Below are 20,013 nucleotides of genomic sequence, written 5' to 3' on the forward strand. Positions count from 1 at the left end.
TTTTAGCAGTCTCATGAAATCCTAATTCAACTCTGTGCAGTACACATACCTACACATGTTTAATGTGATAAACCAAAGTTAAGGAATGACTACGGTAGATGGGGTGGGAGAACACACTTTAGAATAATGAGGGCTTTGGAAGAGTTCAGATTCTGACCATTTCCAGAATGCTCATTGTTCTGCAAGACTCCAATATGTAGAGCAATCTGTACATTTTGAAAATAGATACATTCAAGGAAGGAGAAAGTTTGGAAGGACCTTAACTGACAAGATGCTAAAGGTAACTGGAGTAGGATACGTCTGAGCTGAATTTGGTGGGCATGATTATAATATCAGAACTTGTAGGGGCAAATTCAGTTTGATCTACAGAGGAAGTTCCATGTCATCTAGGAAATGTATAAAAATACCATAGCAATAAAATTTAAGTGATTTTCTTATCTCTGAAAATTTTAAAGGGAATAGTCACAAAACTATTTTAGGATTATTTGGCATACTTCTTTTTTTCTAGTATAGAAGGTTTTATAATGTGTTCATTGTATATCTAAGATAAAAAATGAGAAATACTACATAAAATAGTATATTTAAAAAGTATTCATATATATTGAAAAATATACATGAATGTGGAAACTATTACATATATATATGTAATACTCAGAGAGTCTCAGCAAGTTTGTAAAATCCACTCCTCTCAGGTAATGCAGACATTGAGGCTCAAGCTGGTGTGTCAATATGTTGATTAAGACACTTGTTTTGATTTGAAATATATTATAATATCTTAGAAAAACATCTAGAAATTCAATTTTATTCATGAAAAACAGACTATGAGCTCAGTACCTACCAAGGAGTAAATAAATGTATCATCAAATTAAAATACAGACAAAAATGATTTTTCAAATTATATTGTATATATATAATTTGCATATATATGCATATGTGTTGATGCCAGCACACAGGTGACACACAATGCATGTGGAAATCAGAGCAAATTTCAGCAGTTGGTTCTTCTTGCCTTCTTCTTTGTTCTCAGAGGGTTCCCTGTGTTTCTGGTGCCATGTAACATGTTCTCAGAAGCTTATCCCATGAAACTGCAGCTGATTTTCCTGTCTCTACCATCCATCTCTCCATTGTTGGAAGCCTGGCCACTGTAGGAAGCCTGGGATCACAGTCACACAACACCGCATTTGACTATCTTACATAAATTCAGGAGATCGATCTTAGGCCCCTGGCTTGCTCGGTTTACTCACTGTGCTAACCTCAGGCCCAACTAGACATTCTTACAAGGCATTGTGGGAAGAGATATGTAAAGTCAAACCCTCCTGAATGTCTTTGGAATGAAAGTTGATTAAACATTCTTTTAATAAAAGATTTAAAAATACAACAAACAAAATCATTTTCAGATATAGAACTGTAATATAAAGCTAGGTGTGATTTCAGTGTGTAGGAAGCTTATGATAATGAGCCTGCACTTAGAACAAGGCAAAAGGATCAAGTGTATAGCCAGAACAGGTTAAACAATGGGCCTCTCTAAAAACATTCATGCTCTATTTCAATGTGTGTGTATATATATGTACATGCACACATGCATTCATATGTTGACATTTTTGCATGTATTATGTTGAAAATATTATCTATGAGCTTGGGGTAAACTTTTTAACAGATATATTTCAAACAAGTGTCTTTCTGATCATACTCATTTCCTTTTATTGAATTCACAGATAATTTGAGAAAAAAATTCCAACAGATTTTCTTGCTTATACAGCTTCAAATTCTCAATTAAAGAGTAATGTATAAAACCAAAAGCTTTTCCAAGAAAACTTTTAACTATATTTATTTAATGTGAGCTTGATATAAGATAAAGCAATAAACATAAATTTGTGAAAAAAAGATTGTTAATCTATAAGGAGACTGCAATGACAGAATGAACTTTGAAAATAACATTATGGAAAGATTTTCACTAATTAGCTACTAAGTTCTGGAATGACAAAGAACTCATGCGTGTATCCACATCAGCCCATGCTTGTAAGAAATAGAATGAATGGAAGAACATGATTGTGACACTCTAGTAGTTTACTGTCTATAATTTTGTATCACAAATCTACTAAGATAGAAAAATGAATCTGAGTATATTTTAAGCCACTCAAAACAAAAACAAGAATTTCTGTTGATTCCCTTACCAAATAAGATTCAAAAGCTCCAGTTGTATTCAAATGACTCTGAATGTCTACATCTATATATTCTAAACATTATCTATTCATCATTTATCTGCCCATCATCTACCAATCTATAGCCACTGTCAACTACACATAATTTATCTGCTTATCACCTATGTATATAACTATAACTTATTTATCATCTACTTATCTATTATCTACCTACTTATCTATCAACTACTTACCTATATATTATTTGTTCTTTATTTGTATATGCTGATATATTGATCTATCATCTACCCACTTTTTCTTCCTCCTTATCACCATAATCATCATCTTCCCTTGTGTAATGATCTACTGACTGATTTATTTAATATAACTCTAGATGTTTATTTTTTAGGCCAAATAGTGGCAATGTATAATTGACAGTACCATTACAAGTTTTGCATGGTTTGCTCATTATTTTGTGATAAGCTTTAAGTTTTGGTGCCATTTTTCTATCATGCTCTCCATTGACAAATTCCCTGGGGGTTCTTTGTGCATTAAATGAACTGCTACATTCTTACTAGCAGAATAAGTTCAGACAACTGAAGCTAGAAGTTCACACTGAACATCCTGACTGTGGTCTGTCTTCAGGGAGACTCAATTTTGCAGTCTTCTGAAGACACTACTTATCTTCTTGATTAGATTTTTTTCATGGTGTCCTTGATGCCACTCTTAATAAATCATCACAAACCTCATCTTCTCTTTTCCAGCCTTCATTGTCAAGTCCAAGAACATGTGACTAATGTATGTTCTCACATAATGACACATTACTGTTTTGCAAGATAGAACAAGGACTAAGAAAAATCTATTTCTCATTTTTAAGGAAAAACAAAAATACCACCTTCTCCATCCAGATATTTAATTTGTTTGACTCGTGAATATGTAGTCTTCAAATAGAAACTCATTTTATTTAACTCTTATAATTTTAAAGCTGTCAAAGTTCATAATGGCAATTATGTTCATAATTATTTTACTGACTCTTTGTCCACTACAGTCTACAAAGTACTTTATCAAGTTTTATACACATTTTATTACTCCCACTTAAAAGCTCATTTTATAAAAAACAATAACTGTAATTGTCATCCTGATGTTGGAAGACTGGTTCAACTCATCTGATGAGATATATTAAACAGCTCTAGATTCAATTTGCTATTCATAAGATCCAAAATCTGACAGTTGTGACTGATATCAGGTGACATAGAAAAGCCAGGTAACTGAAATGGACATGTATACTCTAGAGATAGAAAAAACAGATCCAGGTTAGTATAAATTATGCAAAGCAAAACAAATAAAGGCTGATAATGATTGTGATAGTGAACTTAACTCAGAGAGCCCTCTGAAACTAAGGGAAATTGAGGATATAGAGATTATTAATGACCATATATGTTTCCAGGCATTTACCACAAGAAACATCGGGAAATGTCATTAAAATTTGTAGAAAGAAAATTCAAATGTTTCATTTAGAATAATAAGCAAATAAAAATCAATCAAACAAACAAAAAAAAGACAACCAAAAGTCTTCAATATTTGAAGCCATTATATTGGAGAGAGTGAAAAGTAGTTGATTCATTATGGCAAGGAGTATAGATATACCTCAAAAATAAAAAATAAAAAAAGAATATGACATGACTTAACAATGTCTCTTTTGGCCATGTAATATAAAATAGGATCCCAAAGACATGGAAATTCAATACTATTATAGAATTGTTCACAATAATGAAAAATGAAAAACAGGCTGCATGCTCTCAGAATTATGAAAGACGCAGAAAATATAGACAATAAAATATATGGCAAAACACTGTGCACTCTTAAAAAGAAGGGAAATCTTGTCCCACAACATAGATGAGCCTCAAAAATATTTTCTTAAATTGTCAAACCATAGAAAATAGATTGATTTTTGACAAATGTCTAAGTAAAGAGAGGAGAGGGAATTTAGTGTATAATAGATTCTGTTCCTGTGTATAATATAAAACAATGGAGACTGGTTAACACGAATCAAGCTAATACTAAGTGAAGTGACTATGGTGATAGACTCTGATGTTTTTTAAGCTCATAAAAAAATCAAAAACCTTTGTTGAGTACTAGAAAAACAGAAGACACACAGGACATTATTTAGCTGCCCACCATGTATGTATGTATGTATGTATTGTATGTATGTATGTATGTATGTATATGTACATATATATATATATATATATATATATATATATATGTATATATATATATATATATGTTCCTTGTTTATTTCTTCTTTTGCACTTTACTTAAATTTGTCTAAGAATACAACAAATGACAGAGTCACAGTAATGGGTGTTTTGGATGCTTGTCCTTGGAAAAAGATCTTGGACTGAAATAGGAATGAATAGCAACAACATTACTCAGCCTTGTATTTCCCACAAAAACATCTTTACAATTTTGCTTTAATTTTAAATTATGTAATATTCCATGCCCCAAATAAGAATAACATATGTGTGGGGTAGTATTCATTTGCTGAAGGCAGGCAGCATATTGAAAGCAGCCTTAAAAACAAATACTCTATAAATGTTGGAATAAACGTGGATTTAAATTGGTAACATGTGTTTATAATTTTGTGTGCTGTTCTATGTAAACTGAGGCCAGTGAAATAACATTTTCTTTTAATTCCTTGATAGCAGTCTCTGTACAAAAGTGTCCCTCATTCCTTCCCCACACCAAACTTCTTATGCTGTTAAACAAATACAGAGAAATTCCCATTTTTAGTGACAGGCTCAGATTCAGACACATATTTAGCTCAATGGATAGGCAGATGCACAGGGAGCAGGCAACAGGGACAGATACATCAGTTCCACCCAACAGAAATAACACAGACAGGTCAACACCTAAAGACTCCAGGCAGATGGAACACAGGCACATTAGTTTAGTCTCCATTTTTATATAGAAAATTAGTATGACCTGAAGGCTTCAATATTTACAAGTAATTTTAAATTTGAAAAATACTAAAATGCGGAGGATCCAAGATGGCAGTGAGCAGCATGGACCGTGTTTAAAATCTCTAGTAAACGATTCAGGGAATTGCATGGAATTCTGAACCAGGAACACCAAGTTCCCCAGCCCACTACTGCAGGAGTACTCCAGAGTTTGAAAGTACCAAAATACAGAAGACTTGTGTACCCCAGCACATGAGAGGAGCACGGATTTTCTCAGACCAGAGAGGCAGTGGCAGTGGCTGAGGTTTGCAGCTGGAAACCCTCTGGCAGAGGTGACTGACATGCTAACCAGTGGGAATTGCTTCAGGAGAGGGGACTCAGTGCAAGATTTGGGCTGTACTTGACGCATGGTTTGGGCTCCATGACCCAAGCTCAACTCAGCGCACAACTCGTGCCCTGAGACTATAGCTGAGCTCTGTGCATGGTTCAGGTCCAGAGTCCCTAACTGGATTTAGCATCACTTTGGGTCCAGAGACTCTAGCTGAGTTTGGCGCACAATCCTGGCCCTGAGAGACTGGCTGGACTTGGCATATGTATTGGGCCCAAAATCCCGGGCTGAACTTGACATGAAGTTTGGGTCCAGAGTCCTTGGCTGAATTTGGCACTTGGTTTGGGCCCAGAGTCTCAGACCCTCAGACTCTAGCTGAACTCGGCGAGCTCAGTGTGCAGTTTGGGCCCTAGACCCTGGTTGTACTCAGTGCTAACTGAACTAAGTGCATGGATTAGGCCCTGAGACCTGTTTGGTTCCAGAAACAAGAACTGGATTCAGATTTTATGCAGTTTGGGCCCCGTGACACTAACCTAGACTCTATGAGTGGTCTGGGTCCTGAACACTACTGGTATCCACAGACCAGTGAAGCATTAAAGCTCTGGGACTAAGGAAATATCAGGAACACAGGGAGTAGAGTGGCCATCAGACCCCCTCTGCCCAACCTGTATTAGTCCCTGGAGACCCAGAAGGCTGTAGACACTTTGTCCTGTCCCAAAGCACATTCAGAGACCCAGTATGATTACAAGACCCATAATACATGGGAGCTGAGGATCACTGGCTGTGAGAGACCAAACCTACAGGGCTAGCCTTCTGCCATCCAGACCAGTGAAGCATCAGAGGTTCTAGCCTAGGGAAATGATGAGAAAATGGATGAATCTATCCTCAGACTCCCTCCACCCAACTCGGGAAGCTACCTGCCAAAAACAGAGATGGCAAGATGACTGAAGGACAGCATAAAATCATACACAAAAAGACCCAAAACAATATGGTGTCTCCAGATCCCAGACATCCCAAAGAAAACTACCCAGAAAAATCAAACACAATGGAAATACAAGGAAATAACCTCAAATCCTTAGTAATGAGGATGATAATGGAGGAAACAAATAAAATTTATAATCAAATGTAGGAAGACACAGCTAAACAAGTGGACATCATAAAAGAGCCCTATAGAGAGGGACTGGAAAAAACTCAGGAAAATACAAAAAAAAACAGATTAAGGAAATCAATAAAACTGTTCAAGCTCTGAAGGTCTATAAAGAGGCAATGGAAGAAACACAGTAATATACAATCAGATGAAAGAAATCAATAAAACAGTTCAAGATTTGAATATGAAAATGGATTCAATTATAAACACACAGAAAGAAGAAAAACAGGAATGTGAGAGCTCAGAAAAGAAGGTGATCAACACAGAGGCGAACCTGTCTAACAGAATCCAAGAGATGGAGGAATGAATCTCAGGTCTCGAAGATACCATCATAGATCTAGATCTGGGAGCAACCTTAGGGACAATGCTAAATCTGGAAAAATCCTGACACAAAGCATCCAAGAAATCAAGGACACCATGAAAAGAAAAAATCTGAGGATAAAAGGTATGGAGGAAAGAGTAGATGCCAGATTCCAAGGCCCAGAAAATATTCTCAACAAAATCATAGAAGAAAACTTCCTCAATCTGAAGAAAGAGATGCCTATAAACATACAAGAGGCCTACAGAACACCAAATAGAATAGACCAGGAAAGAAAAACTTCCTATCACATAATAATCAAAACACAAAATATACAGAACAAAGAAAAAATATTAAAAGCTACAAGGGAAAAGGGCCAATAACATTACATGGCAAATGTATCAGAATTATACCCGACTTCTCAGGAGAGACCATAATAGCCAGAAGGGCCTGGCAGAGATCCTGCAAATCTAAGAGACCACAGATGCGAGGCCAGACTACTTAACCCAGCAAAACTATCAATAACCATTGATGGAGAAAACAAAATATTCCATGACAAAAACAAATTCAAACAGTACCTATCCAGAAATGCAGTTTACCTTACTAGAAGGAAAACTCCACCCCAAACGGACAAGCCGCAACCAAAATTACACAGGAAATAGATAACTACACCATGACAAAAACACAACTACACAAACGCTCTACTGGAACCAACATCAAAATTAAGACTCTTAACAGTCACTGGTCATTAATATCTCTCAAAGTCCATGGTCTCAATTCTCCAATAAAAAGACACAGACTACCTGAATGGATGCATAAGCAAGATCCAACATTCTGCATTCCAGAAACACATCTCACCCATAAAGATAGACATTACCTCAAAGTAAAACCCTGGAAAACTATTCCAAGCAAATGATCACAAGAAGCAAGTGTACTATAAAGCAACAATAATTAAATCAGCATGGTACTGGCACAGCAACCGGCTGGTTGATCAGGGGAATCGAATCAAAGACCCAGAAATGAACCCACATACATATGGTCACTTGATTTTTGACAAAGAAGCCAAATCTATCAATGGAAAAGCAATAGCATCTTCAACAAATGGTGCTGGTCTAACTGCATGTCTACGTGTAAAAAAATGCAATTGGACCCATATTTGTCACCATGCACAAAACTCAAGTCCAAGTGCATCAAAGACCTCAACATAAAACCAGAGAGACTACATCAGTTAAAAGAAAAAGTGGGGAAGAGCCTGGAACATATTGGCACAGGAGACAACTTCCTGAACAGAACACCAACAGCCCAGGCCTTAAGGTCAACAATTAATAAATGGGACCTCATGAGGCTGAGAAGCTTCTGTAAGGCAGGAGACACTGTCAACAGAACAAAGCAGCAGTCTACAGACTGAGAAAAGATCTTCACCAACCCTGCATCTGACAAAGGTCTAATATCCAAAATATATAAAGAACTCAAGAAGTTAAATACTACCAAACCAATTAACCCAATTGAGAAATGGGGCTCAGAACTAAACAGAAAATTCTCAACAGAGGAATATCAAATGGTTGAGAAACATTTAAAGAATGTTCAACCTCCTTAGTCATTAGGGAAATGCAAATCAAAACAACACTGAGATTCCTTCTTACACTTACATCAGAATGGCTAAGATAAAAAATTCAAATGACACCACATATTGGCAAGGATGTGGAGAGAGAGGAGCACTCCTTCATTGCTGGTGGGAATGCAAACTAGTACAGCTTCTTTGATAATCTATGTAGGGCTATTTCAGAAAACTGGGACTCACATGTTACAGTTATTAAACTTGAAAAATGTGTTGGTCTGCCATTGATTTATTGAACTGACATCTGAGGAAGATATTTCTGAGGATAGATATTACATAGGATGTTTTTTTTAATTTAGAATTTAGAAGAAATATTTTTACAATTATAATCAGATTATTATTTTTGTCAAAAGACCAGAGAAATGATATTGTATTGTCTTGACATGGTGCCATGGACTCCTTGGTTAAGGTGGCAATTTTCATGTTCCTTTACTTTGCCAGTATAACTTTTACTATGTGGCAAATATGAGTAAAATAAGTTTGATTTTCTCACTTGTGCACACACATACACACACACACACACACACACACACACACACACTAATAGTGGTTAATGGTTCTTAGTGGATACATGTACTAATTTATCTTTGAGGTTATTGTTAGTTGCAATTAGCCACAAAGAAGCTTCTTGTTTCTTCAGGATGTATTTACTTAGCAGTCCACTCATTTATATCACTATAGATTCATAGATCCTTCTTTCATTTGGGTTTATTAAAACCAATGCTTAAGTTGATCCAAATTTGGGTAGTGAGAGTCTGTCAACCTTAGCAGTGGAAACCTTGGGGAAATCCTTTGTTTTAGCCTTGCTTTCATGAATTGTCTGCAGAATACCTGGCCACTTTGACTTGATCCCATGGATAAATCATATGGAGTCTCTTAATCATGACAATTGACCATCTTTGCAACAGTTGTTTTAAGGTAAAGTTATAGTTGTTCATGTATTTTTCACCTCATCAACAGAGTGAGTTGTCTATTTCCAAGGACTTTTGATGTTAAAAAATGTATAATATACACTACAGGGGAGAATTAGATTTATACTTCTTTATATGCCTGGCTTAACCATGCATTTCACTGGACTATCTTATATTTATAGTTACAAAGAAATTTGTCATCATTTCTGATATTACTCACACTCAATCACTAAATCTATAACTATTTAGAATATATGCTGGCTGAAGATTATATGTTTATTTTCATCTAATACATGTATGGTACAATTATGAAATATTTCTTCTTGTCTCCTAGATTTGTCATTACTTTTTGCTATTGGATTGTACTTGAAGCCCAGCTCTATTTTGGATGCTTATGAAGCCATGAGGAAATGAGCACCATTGGAAGAAGTGGTTTATTAGGAACAGGCTTAAGGGTTGTAGGATGGATATCTGTCTAGCCGGTCATTTACATCTTGATGGAAGATGCAATATCACCAGCTGCCTCAAGATCCTACATCATGAGTTTCCTGCCTTATATTCCTTCAAATTGTCAGCTAAAATAATCTCTTATTCTCTTCAGTTGCTTCTTGTTAGTATTTTAATCACAGGAAATAGCCAATTATCAAGAAAAATTGTCCCTTTTAGTTGGTATAATGGATTCAAAGGTAAGGACCAAGAATATTGCACATTCTCCACAAAAATGCACATACCAACTTGTAGACAGAAAGGTACATGTCAAATTACAATAAGGAAAGCTATAATGCAAACAAAATCATCAAACTTCTCAATCATCAGGTCTCTGATAAGCATTAGTGATAATTCAGCTTTCTTGTTTCCCAGATTTTGCATTACAATGTTGTTTTTGATAAGCAGATTGTTAAATAATTCCAGTTAGTATTTCCTAAAAACTTAGCATGTGAGCTTGGCCACAGGGCCATATGTTCTGCACTCCAGTGCAGGTGCTGTGTGTAGACGTAAAGGTATCAGAACAGTAACCGCTAATTTTATATCCACCCAATACTAAAAGCTGGTGTAACTTTTTGCTTTGGAGTTGTACTTAACCTTAAGTTTCATGATCATGTTGGTCCATGTGATGTGTTAGCAATATTTCCCAAAGTCCATCATCCATGTCTGCACTCAAGAGGAAGGATCACCTAAGACCAAGTCACTCATGTGCTTTGCTATTCCATTGGGAGAAATTTTCAAAATTTCTAGTGGCCATATAATTCCAACAGCAGCTAACATGGTTCTTCAGCTCAAAAAGGGCCATAGAAAGTCATTCAGTGACAAAGGAAATGTTAAAATAAGTAGAAAATCAGTTTAGTATATCCAACTTTCCTCTAGGACACCTCACATTAAGCTCAGGTTTGTAATTGAAAATCAATCTTTCATGTCTGGGAGACAAGTCTGAGGCCCTGTCCTGGGCACACTTCTCACTAAGCATAAATTTTTCCAGTTTGAAGTCACAGACTTTTTCAGCAGATTTGACCTGCACTCCACCACTGGAAGTTACTTGACAGTGATTAGCTATTCAAGAAAGAAGTGAAACTAATCTCTCTATTAATATACATGAAGTGAAATGAGAAAGAATCTGGGGCTCAAAGGCACTGAGACTGATGTTGCAAGCTGTGCAGCGAGGCATACTCCCCTCAGATCCATTCACAGAATCAAACCCTGGAGAGGAAGCAAGGCATTTGGCATGATGGCAGAAGAGACAGCTGCTGTGGGCACAGATCACAGTGTATCGCCCCGCATGTCAATGTACACAGTTGGTCTCTTTTTCAGAATAAAAGGAACATTCTGTTACTATGCCACTTAGCAAAGTGAACACAACTACACATTTTAAAAATTTAAACAAATTTTAATTTATTCACTTTACATCCGGAATGTACCTTCCTCCTGGTACCCCCTCCCTCCCTCATCCCTAGCATCCCTCTTCCCCTACCACTTGACCCCAGCATCTCAAGTCTCATGACTGCCTGGAAAGGCTACCCTGCCAAGAGAAAGTGATCAACGAGTGGGCACGAGAGTCCATGTCAGAGGCAGCCCATACTACCCATAATAGGGGACCCACAAGAAAACTGTGATGCCTTTTGACTACATCTAAGCATGAAGTCTAGGTCATCACCATTCATGGTCCTTTGTTGGTGTATCAGTCTATGCTTACTCTGAGGAATGATGAAGAGAAAGTATAGATTACTATGTGCTATTGCAACAAACAAGTATTTGGCCACTTTATGCCTCTCAGAAACCTAGTCTGTCATCCTTCGTTGAGATATATAGAGAAGTACATAACAGTTGAGATTAAAATAGTAAAGGTTTGACAGAATCCTTTGTGTGTGTGTGTGTGTGTATGTGTGTGTGTGTGTGTGTGTGTGTGTGTGAGAGAGAGAGAGAGAGAGAGAGAGAGAGACAGACAGACAGACAGACAGACAGACAGACAGACATACAGACAGAGGTGTACGTGTGTGTCCGTCTGTGTTGCATATACTTGAGTGTGAAGGTTCTAACACCTATGCATGTACATATGAAGGTCAGAAGTAGATGTTTAGTATTTTATGGCTCTCTGTTTTGTTTTGTTTTTTCAAGACAGGGTTTCTCTGTGTAGCCTTGGCTGTCCTGGACTCGCTTTGTACACCAGGCTGGCCTCATACCCACAGTGATCCACCTGCCTCTGCCTCCCACGTGCTAGAATTAAAGGCAGGTGCCACTATGTCTGGCATGGCTTTCTGCTTTTTCACCTAGAGAAAGGGTTTTTCACTGGACTGAAGGCTCACTGTTTCAGCTAGCCTGGCCAGATAGAATGCTCTTGGGATCCTTCTGCCCAATAAGCACTGCATGTCTGGAATCAAAAGCTGTGCCTAGCATTTTACATGGGGATTTAATTTCAGGTTTTATCTCCTGTGCCTTTCCCAAGACCCCTTAATTTAATATTTTAATAAAAATAATTGATTAAATCAACATTTATTGCCACCTTTTCTTTTCTAGGAAGTGTGGTAGAGATGTAAGAATCTAATTGAGACAGGTCCCCCATGGTCTGGAAAGTTATGCTGCCTTGTAGCTTATCTTATTTGTATTTTGGGGTCTTCCTGAAGCATTTTAATGCACACAGGTTGTGATAAAGATTTATTGAACACTCAACTGAATGAGAAGTTCTAAAGAATGGCCAGATATCTCTAGGGGTGGAGAGATTTTGTCCCAAGTCCTAGAGTGACTGTGAGGCATACCAGCATTTCAAGCTAGATGTCTAAAGCATAAAGGTTGTGATGAATTTCTACAAATTTATTCTGTCTGACCAGACTTTTATTAATCAGTGTGACTATGTAATTTTAAAGGTAAAAAGAATAATGTTCAGAGAGAATGTATTAACTACTTGTTTTTTGTGGGAATTCTCTTGTACTACGGTTGAAGTCTTAAAAAGGGGGTGAACTAATCATGTGGATTTCACTGCTCATAACATTAAGAGAGGACACCTATGGAATAATCCTGTGCACACAGGACAGGGCCTTTGCACAGGAAATCACAGTGGCTGTGTTGAATGCTCAGACCTGGAGCCCAACTTGAATTGGGGAGGGCCTTATGAGGTCCTATCCCTAGCAGAAGAACTACTGATAATTGATGGAAGCTGGGGGATGGAGGAGATTTTATTTTCTAAGAAATATTATTCCTGAATCCTATGCTCTAATGCATGGCACTACACCCATATACATACATACATAATTAAGTTAGCTCAGGAACTATCAAAAGAAACACAGGAAGTTGACAGGGAAATTGTGAGGAGTATTGAACGAGTTTTGTTGTGAAGAGTGGGATATGGATTTGATTTAAAAAATATGTTATGTATTATGAAATTCTCAAGCAATGAATTTATATATGTGCACATACATATACATACATACATACATAATTTTTAAAATTTTTAATTTATTAATTTGTTCAGATTACATCTCATTGGTTATCCCATCCCTTCTATCCTGCCATTCCTCCCTCCCTCTCATTTATGCTTACTCCCCTCCCCTATGACTGTGACTGAGGGGGACTTCCTCCCCCTGTATATGATCATAGGATATCAAGTCTCTTCTACAATAAGTTGTATATATGTCACCTCTCCATTTTGCTGTTTCTATGCTGTGCTGTTCTGTGTAACTGTGCCAGGATGCTACATCTCCCCCTTCAGCTTGTCTTCAACATTAACTTTTCTAGACAAACAAAGATATTTTTCCATTCAAAAACCACTACAAAAAAGAAATGTCCGAAGACAATTTTATGTGCCTTTATTGACTTGAAGTGAAATATGCTGATTTTATCTACAAATTTCCCTTCTAGTTCTGAAGAAAGAAAAAGAAATTGAAAATGTGAACTAGTAAAATCCTTTATCTTACTTTTAAGGTTATTTCTGCATTGAAAAAATCCTTTATAAGTGAACTTTATTATTCTTAATGCTAGGAAATTCTTTCCAGAACTGAAACATCTGTACGATTTCCCATTTTCCTGTCCTCAGAGAAGATAAAAAACATCTGGCAGGCTTTCCTGGCAAGATACTGAAGGCAAAGTCTTTTTTAATCTAAGGCAAAATAATCCCATAATTTTTGCCTGCAATGTGTGGAACTCTTTAACACCCTTATATAAATGTATGAATAAATAATGACGGTAGATATTGGTTGATCAGAGCCAAATTAAAGTAGGTTAATTTGCAATTTATTGGAATGAAGTTAATTATAACAAAAGCAAGGATATTCATTTTATAGAAAATCATGTGTTTCAGGGTTTTCCATGCCAAAGGAAATATCATGTTACTTGCTGAAAATTCTTACCAGGAAAAGCAAACAAACAACCAAACAAATTACAATAGACCTAGCTGAATCACTACTGGCCAAAAGCTCTGGAAAAGATTTTTATGTGAACACATTTACTTATGTCTATAGGTACTGGAAAAAGCTATATACCATGTCTTATAAAAATATATCATACCCATCTATTATTTCAATAAGCACTGTGTGAAGGATTTTCACTTCTCAGTATTTTGTGACTAGCCATTATAAATACAACATTTTTCTATTAGTATAACTTTCTTTTAAAATGAGATTTGGTTGGATTTTTCTATGGCTAAGGATGGAGTAGTTCAAAGCAACCAATCTCAGGTACAAATTTAGTAATCAAAGCAAACTGGTGTTCTTTACTAGGGTGAATTAAGATGATGATGCTACTTTCAATGGTGACACATCCACCACCAAAACAAATTGTCTTCTCTACTAGACACAGGATGCCTCAGTCTTCCCAAACCAACCTCATTCAAAGGAACAAGCATGGCTCCCAAGAATGATCAGTATCTAACCACCTGTAAATCACTAGTCATAGCTCTTCAGAGACCTTCTGAACTGGACCGTGGTTCCTCTTATGCCATTAATGATCAGAACTAAAGAAAATAAACTTCTCAAACTACTCCTAGGCCCAGCACTGAGTAGACTTCACTAATATGACCCCTCCCCATTCCTTTATCCTCTGCCTCTTTGATTTCGGCAGGGTAAATTTGGTAATTTACTGTTGTTGTTCTTTTATTCTATTTCCAGAATTTCATATTTTTTTACAGGTATTTTATTTACTCTGGAGTCTATCACTTTTGTTTCTTTTGTAATCTTAATATTTCTACCCAGAAAACAGTGAAGGTTCTTAAATTTAATAAATGGAGTTCATGAAGCCAAATGTCATAGGGAGGTTTCACTCAGTGATTGGCTTCATTTGCTATTTGGCTTATCATATACTTTTGCCTAGTGACACTGTACAGATCTCAGTTTGTGGGAAAATGTCATGACATTCACAGGATGACAGAGTCACCAGTGATGTTTTCTCAGAAGATTTCTTCAACTGAAGAAACCTGTGACAATATTTTACTGCCCATTCCTAAATAAAGCCTGCATGCATGGTATTAGTGACAGCTATCTATTTATTGTACAGTAACTGAAAATGTAGAAGTCTAGACAAGAGGCATTGTGGGTAAAGTGCTTGTCATGTAAGTATGAAGACCACAATGTAGATTTCCAGAACCCATGTAAAGCCAGTGATGTAATCCATGTAAACCACATAATGCACAGAACTGCAATCCTAATGTCAGGACAGAATGGAGGCAGAAAGGAGAAACCCTGTAAGCTTGTGTGCCAGATTGCTAGGGTATGAGTATGGAACAAGACACACTGCTTCAAACAAGGTGAAAGTTAGTAAAGACAAACTACATACACACACATTCAGAGATCACACATTACACACATCACCCACACATGCATATTCACACATACGTACACACATCATACATACACATATCACATGCATACACAGTAAACACACATACTCATACATCACACCCCCAAAAACAGGTACATACACACACCAACCCTACACATTATGCACTACATACACAAGAATAAATAAATAAAAAGAATGGTGAGCAGCCCAGTGAGATTTAAACTAGAACTTATCAAGAAACAGACTCTATGCTAGACATGTGGCTGAGCATGTAGTGCATCCTGTTTCATTTGGTGTAAACAACAGCCGTGATGAGCAGATAAGCATCTGAAGTCATCTAGTAAGCCAGTGACAAAATGAAATTTCAGGTCTTTGTCCAGACAAAAAAGAAGTCTTACCACTTTACTAGTGAATTATCACTTTATATACAACATGTTGAAACAAATACAATTTTACTGGAACCGCCTAGAGGATCATTTTTCCTATGAGTCTAAGCGTCTCTCTTCTGCACACTTAAAAGGTTTTCTTTCTTATCGAGTAATCCAGCTCCCATTCCTGAATAATCTTTTCTTTTCTAGAGGTCAGATGCTGGAACAAATGTAGAAGCCATCTGTGACAAGGAAACACTGTAGGCTGCTTCTTACAACACAAAGGAACAATCAGAGAAGAGACAAATAACCAGGCAGAAAAAGAAAGGGAGAGAGAAAAAGTCCATGGTTTGAAACATCTTTCCATAGACAATTCATCTTTCTTCAAAAGCATTTCTAGGTTAATGACCTGTAGTTTTTTCAGCCTTCATTTAAGTAGAATAGGTCTGCCTTTCCATAAAGTAGATAAGTGGTTAAAGAACTCGCTCAATTCTCCATTAATTTTAAGGGGACTATGATGCATCTTTGGTTGCCATGGGTCTCATGTCAAAAAATCCATCTGTCAGTTAAAGTTCACAGGGATGGCACTGTCTAGTCTTATTTCAAGAAAGAGCCATGTTCCCTGACCATGTGACCTACAAAGCCTTACCCTGGAACTTTGCCCTGAGTGCTTCAGTCTTCATATTCTGTGTTTACTGTTATATAGTTCTGAGAGAGTATGGGGGGTGGCATTCTCCTTTAATTACAATCATAACACATCTTTCTTACTGTTCACTTCACAGAAAATTATATTAGCAGCAAGAGCGAAGTACTACTATTCCAGGCTCCACATTTAGAAAGACATGGGAGATGATCAGCAGGGGCAATAGATACACTGGACTGCAATGTGAACAATGCAGTTCTGGGTAAGGCTGACCAGAGATGAAGTGGTGATAGGATATAAAATGAGGAGAAGGGCATAAAATTTATCACAGGTATAAAACATATAAAAACGTTGTGAACCTAATTCTTAAGTTCCCCTTAAAATCTCTTTTAGTTCTTGTGTAAACTTTCGCAGGATATGTCAGACCTTCACAAGTTTGCATATAGAAAACCCACAAAATGTGGGGTGCAATAGAAACTGAGAAGATAGCAATGCGGATTTTTATAATAAAAGTTTTTATATTATATTATATTTATTTTATTATATTATACATTACTGGTCCTGGCAGCTCACACTGTAATGTGAAAAATAGGTTCTCAGAATCTCTTGGCATATAGTGCATTCCTAGTATACTTTCTAATAATAGTGAATGCTTGAAAAATATTTGGTAAATTGGCAATAATTCATGTTTTTAAATTTTCAGTTGTCCATTTTCTCCATGACTCTGTTCATTACAAAAATGTATGATGATTGGTGGAGAGAGAAATTACATATATTAATATAGTCTAGCAGTCACTGAGTATCTGTATGCACAAATCCATGGAATGCAGACACACACATGAATTAACCTAGGCTCATTTGTCATGGACACACTACAAAGTTGTCTTTGTCTACCCAGGACAGTCCCTGTTCAGCTGATAAGCCAGCTGAACTCTTCTTGCAGATCTGAAGATGGATGCCAAGTCTGGCCTCCACTTCACTGGAGTTGAGCTAAAGGTGCAGTAATTTATTCAGTTGCTTGCATAGGCAAAATGAATGTTAGTCGTGCCAGTTCTGTTGGCTTCTTCAGAGCAGACAGATAGTCAAAGCACATGACACAGGATTTCCTTTTAATAACACATGCTTACCATACGTCACACACATGCAAAATTTCAAGCCATTTTATAGACACCATTTGCCTTTGTTCAGATGATGTTAGCCACTGAGGTAAAGTGGAATATTAGCTGACACTGATGAACCTCAGGATCTCAGCTCTTTAACAGTCAGTGTGGTTTCCAGCTGAGAAGGTTGTGGGTTATTTTCAGAGATAGCAGTGATGAGATGTTTTCTTGGTCTGTCTTTCTCATCTAGATTAGTGAATGATGACTGCAGGGTGGCCTGGCTGACAGCTGTCAGGCACTGAGGGGCTATAGATAACTCTGAGTCAAGTTGAAAGATGGTAGAGTTCCCAGACGTACTGATAGCATCATTTAGGTGAGAACTCAGAGTAGGAGGTTGAACAGAAACAAGAAAGGCTTGTCACCAGGTTCTCTGTTGGATTTGAGACTGTGAGTGTCACCTGAAATAGGGAGATGGTTTTCTTTTTTTCTATCTTGGATATTTAGAGAGACTTCCTGCCAGATGGGGAGAGAAAACCTGTGAGCAAAGGAAGTAAGCTCACTGAGTGTTGAGCCTCCTGATATCAGGACTTTTCATGTTTACTGATGATAGATATCACCAAGGCATAAATATATAGTTATTTATTATTATTAAATAAGTAATGTAATTTTAACTGAAAATGGACATTTTTGTCCAGGATCAAACAACAAATTTCCATTATGGCCTCCAAGTAATGCCTCCAAGCATAAACCCACTAGAAGCATTGCTTAATTTCCCCATTGTTACAAATGATTCACAATAACTCTGAGAAGGGTAAAGATTCATTAGTCTTCAGATATGCAAACATTTCAATTATTTAGTTTCCTGTGCTGTTGATTCCCAGGAATTATTCTCTTTCATGTTTACCTGTCCCTGAAAGATATATGGACATGTGCTTCCTTTTGGCTAATTTTGTTTTTGATATTTCATACAAGAATCTCATATACAGTCTTTAAAGTTCTTTATTATATAGTATGTCCAAATTATACCTTCTTAGAATAGAAATGGATCAATAAAAGGTTTCTAAGTTGAAGATAAATTATATTTACAACATGCCTTTTTTATTTTTATTTTTTTATTTTTTTATTTTTTTTTGGTTTTTTCAGACAGAGTTTCTCTGTGTCAGTGGACTGTTGATATGCAGAAGAAAAAAGCAGTATGTCCTATGAAAAAAAAATTTAGAGCTGGCTGAATGGTTAACATAGTACTGAGTTCCATCATGCCTTCCTTCATCTGGCCTGGGTATGTCCAAGTTGTATGTAGTATATGAAGAGCAGCAGTTCTGCAGAGAAATTCCTTTCAGAAATAGCAGGGATGGTTGCTTTTTGAATTAAAAATCACAAAGGCTCTAAATGGCACTTTGGAAAAAAAATGAGTGCCATTAATCTCCACTTCCCAAATGGAATCCAGGGAGATTAAGCCACTGCTGGCTACACATCTGTTACACAAAACAGCTGCATAAAATGTGTATAGATTAACATGGAAATAGATTTCGTAGATGCTCTTTCAGCTCCAGAACATCCCTATAAAACACCTAGTCACACAGAGCCCCTCTAATTTTCTAGCAACAATTTAAATAAATACAAGATGTCAGACAATAGTCCCAGTTCAGGGAGAAAAGGGCTTCAATTTTGCCCAAGTTAATTGAGGCTAGAATCATTCCTGCGACATCCATGGCAATTTCACATTGGTGCACTTCAATTAAGGAATAATAAGAGTGCAAAGTAATTTATACTCATAGATTAGATGTCGTCTGTGAAAAATTACTGATTAACTCAAAGGCAGCCTCTGGAGTGCTCACCAAGCATTTTAATAGGGGATCGCTCTGTCACCTTATATATAATATCTGGTCAGAATCTAACAACACTCAAAAATTACCTATAAAAAATACACTTATTTTACAGATCCATTGCTTTCTTGTTACAAAAGTTCTTAAATGTCAACTGTTTCTCAGTGATAATCAATTTTAATTATCTCTTAATTTTAGCACCACTTTTATTATTGGGTGTGGAATGTGTGTGTGTGTGTGTGTGTGTGTGTGTGTGTGTGTGTGTGTGATTGTGTGTGTGTATGTATTTATGTGTTGGGAGATGTGTGCACACACATGTGTCAAGGCCAGATGTACATATTTTTCTCTATTGCTCTCCACATTACTTTTTGAGACATGATCTCTCCTGAAATTTAGAGTTCAAAAATTTGGC

At 36.7% G+C, this 20,013-nt stretch overlaps 1 protein-coding gene across 12 annotated transcripts in view; it reads right to left on the reverse strand.

Moving 5' to 3' along the window:
• NLGN1 (neuroligin 1) overlaps window positions 1–20,013 on the reverse strand; it is an 896,042-nt gene that overhangs the window by 8,520 nt on the left and 867,509 nt on the right. The gene's annotated exons all lie outside the window — the stretch shown is intronic.

Source organism: Acomys minous (genome assembly GCF_964271855.1).
Source record: "Acomys minous genome assembly, chromosome: 19".
Classification (NCBI taxonomy): Eukaryota; Metazoa; Chordata; class Mammalia; order Rodentia; family Muridae; genus Acomys; species Acomys minous.